General features: G+C 34.5%; 1 long non-coding RNA gene across 1 annotated transcript; it reads right to left on the bottom strand.

The window, feature by feature from the left end:
* Positions 1 to 1,415: 1,415 nt before the first annotated feature.
* Positions 1,416 to 2,652, bottom strand: LOC125178360. Its single transcript, XR_007156872.1, has 2 exons — positions 2,453 to 2,652; positions 1,416 to 2,315 (listed from the first exon to the last, which is right to left on the bottom strand). It is a non-coding gene; the product is annotated as an uncharacterized LOC125178360 (long non-coding RNA).
* Between the last annotated feature and the right edge of the window lie 889 nt (positions 2,653 to 3,541).

The raw sequence follows: 3,541 nt of genomic DNA, 5'->3' as shown, positions 1-3,541 counted from the left end.
AACGCAGTACACTCACCGAGACAAGAACGCAGTACACTCACCGAGACAAGAATGGAGTACATCTGTCTCTTATACACATCTAGATGTGTATAAGAGACAGGTCCCAGGTGGGGGGTGGGGGGACAGCCCCAGGTCAGGAGGGAGGGGGTTAGTCCTAGGTGAGGGAAGGGGGAAATTATTGTTAATATTATAATATATTTAAAACTTATTATATACTTATTATTATGAGAAAGTATTAGTTGAAGATTTTCTCCATAGTAGACGTTATCAGAGAAATATGCTGAAAAAGAAAAAATTTTTAGAAAGAAGAAGAGGAAGATATTAATAAAAGATTTATTTAGAAAAAATAATATTATGAAGGTATAGAATTTATATTATAATATTATGAAGGTATGAATTAAAGACCGCGTTATACAGCAGGATGACGGGGGGATGTGGGATGTGTACCAGAGCTACGCCCCCACCCCCGCCTTCACCCCCAGCCGCCTCCCCAAACCCACATCAAAGATGGCGGCTAAACCCGTGAAAAAACCGTCGGGCATCCCGCGCCCGAAGACCGGCCGGAGCAAGTAGACCGAATAGTGAACATAATAATTATATCGATTAAATTAATATTTAATTAGTTATCATTTATTTATACAATATTAATTAATTAAATCCATTATAATATTATAATAATTATACCAATTAATATTTTTAGTATTATGAATGTTGTTAATATTTATTATTGTTCTGTTCAATAATTGTGTATAAATTTCGCATATTAAAGTTTTTTAATTTATTAATAATTGTACAAATTTTTGCAGTATTTTTTACTTAGAATATTTCAATTTTGGCAAGTGCAAGTTCCATTAATAATTGAGAAATCGAAGTTTAGTTCAAATATTAAAATGCAATTAAAATTGGAGTTATGTGCAAATTGTTGATTGGAAATTGACTTAATATAATTTTTTTATGTTTTAGGATCATGAAAAAAATCAGTCAAATAGGATTATTAAATATCAAGGATTTTTCACTCCCAACGCCGGATTAAAGTGCTATAAATATTACTGATTATTACATAGCATCGCTGTAAATCACCTCTTGTAATATTAGTACATAATATATATACATATTAATTCCTGCATATATGTTTCATTACTTTTAATTAAATATATTAGTTTCATATTATGTTGAGAACATGCAGCTCTGTAGTCTGCATGTTGCGATGTGGCCAACATTCCAATTAAACAATTAATTCGATAACATGTATTAATTAGTTCGATAATTAATTGGATAACATGATTAAGTAGTGAATTAATCCTGATTAATTAGCTACTGCTGGATTAATGAAGTAATTCATGAAGTAATTCGCTATTTTGTGTTGGGTTCAGGATTCCTTAGTTGAAGATAGAGGATTTAAATAAAATTCATTGTTTACAAACATAAAATAAATAAATATATTCTCACTGAAACAACAGCAACCGTTATTAAACTTTACATTCAAAACATCGATCTACACAAAACATTTTGTACTCTTCACACATTACAAAAGTTATAGATGTACACTCTTCACACATTACAAAAGTTATAGTTGTACACTATAACAAGTTACAAAAGTTATAGTTGTACACTCTTCACACATTACAAAAGTTATAGTTGTACACTCTTCACACATTACAAAAGTTATAGTTGTACACTCTTCACACATTACAAAAGTTATAGTTGTACACTATAACACATTATAAAAGTTACAATATGTAACAGTGCTACTATTTCCTTGGACGGTTGATACATGAAAATAATTCCCCTGAAAAGTAATTCTCCTAAAAAAGTAAAAAGTAAATTAAAAAAATAAGTAATAACAAGCCACACACACGGCAGGTTAATCAGCATTAAACAGCTTCAAATCATTACCTTCTTGCCTAACTATACTTATTAATAAATAATATTGAACAAGTCATGAACTTGTGAGTTCAACCAGAACAACCAAAAGGTAGGACTCCGGAGGGCAGGATAAGTTTAAGTCAATCATTAAAAATGACATTTCTTTTAATTTTTTCTCATGAAAAGACAAGATAATACTGGGAATATAGAATGTTTATCCATAAGTAAAGACCAGATCTATTATAATACTCGGAATGTAGATTATTTGTCCTTAGGGAATGACCAGATCTATAATAATACTCGGAATATCAGATATTTTTCCTAAAGGAAAAACCAGATCTATAATAATACTCTTAAGACTACAAAATAGGCACGTCACAGAAACATTTTAACGTCGTGCTGATTATAACGCTTAACACCAAATAATAACACCAGTATCTCGTTGTTACCTTGGGTAACGTATTCAATAATAACACCAGTATCTCGTTGTTACCTTGGGTAACACATTCAATAATTAAAAACACCAGTACCTTCGTTGTTACCTTGGGTAACGTATTCAATAATAACACCAGTACCTTGTTGTTACCTTGGGTAACGTATTCAATAATAACACCAGTATCTCGTTGTTACCTTGGGTAACACATTCAATAATTAAAAACACCAGTACCTTCGTTGTTACCTTGGGTAACGCATTCAATAATAACACCAGTACCTTGTTGTTACCTTGGGTAACGTATTCAATAATAACACCAGTATCTCGTTGTTACCTTGGGTAACACATTCAATAATTAAAANACACACTTGTCATACTCCTGTCTCTTATACACATCTAGATGTGTATAAGAGACGGGTCCTATTCCATAGGATCCTTAGTCCCAGCTTCTCTAAATAATTAATTATATAGTGAAACGTATCATCATAAACTCTGCTGAGGCGCAAGACTCTCTTCACGGCGCCTGTCGAGGCGCAGCTTCTCTTCGGACACAGGACTCTCTTCACGGCGCCTGTCGAGGCGCAGCTTCTCTTCGGACTCAGGACTCTCTTCACGGCGCCTGTCGAGGCGCAGTTCCTCTTCAGAAGAGTCGCTGTCGAGGTAGCGGGGCCTGTGCGACCCTTTGTTCAGTTTGTAACCCTCGCTGTTGGGGTCGGGGGGTTCAAGCCCCTGTTCCAAGTAGGCGGGGTTGCTGTAGCGAACCCCATACGTGAAGTACAGGATTAAACCTGCACAATTACAGAGGTGTTAAGGCATTATTTTGATGGATTTAGAAGTGACGAAAGGATAGGATTCTTTAGGATTCTTTGTATACGATTCTATACAGAGAATCGTACAGAGGAGTAAAGGTGCCCTTACCCTAGGTAAGCTACTCGAATTGATCGTTTGTATTCACGATGTATGTATGTATTCATGAAGAATGTAGGTATTTATTATTGACGTGTGTATGTACTCATGTGTAAACTTTCATAAGCACTACTTACCTACAATGTATGGCCGATGTATGAAGGACGCGCAAACAGTTAACGAGATTATGTCACAAATAATGAATACGAAAACGGAAATATAATGAGGGTTGAATTACAGTGAGATTTTCTCACTCCTTTAAATTATAAATAATCTTACGATGTGATACATGACATACGTTACCAAGGGGCGCGTATTCGTATCTTGGCAGACAAG

Source organism: Hyalella azteca, unplaced genomic scaffold, assembly GCF_000764305.2.
Source record: "Hyalella azteca isolate HAZT.00-mixed unplaced genomic scaffold, Hazt_2.0.2 contig9115, whole genome shotgun sequence".
NCBI lineage: Eukaryota > Metazoa > Arthropoda > Malacostraca > Amphipoda > Hyalellidae > Hyalella > Hyalella azteca.
The sequence above is the reverse complement of the archived record's forward strand: the minus strand, read 5'-3'. Positions and strand labels throughout refer to the sequence as shown.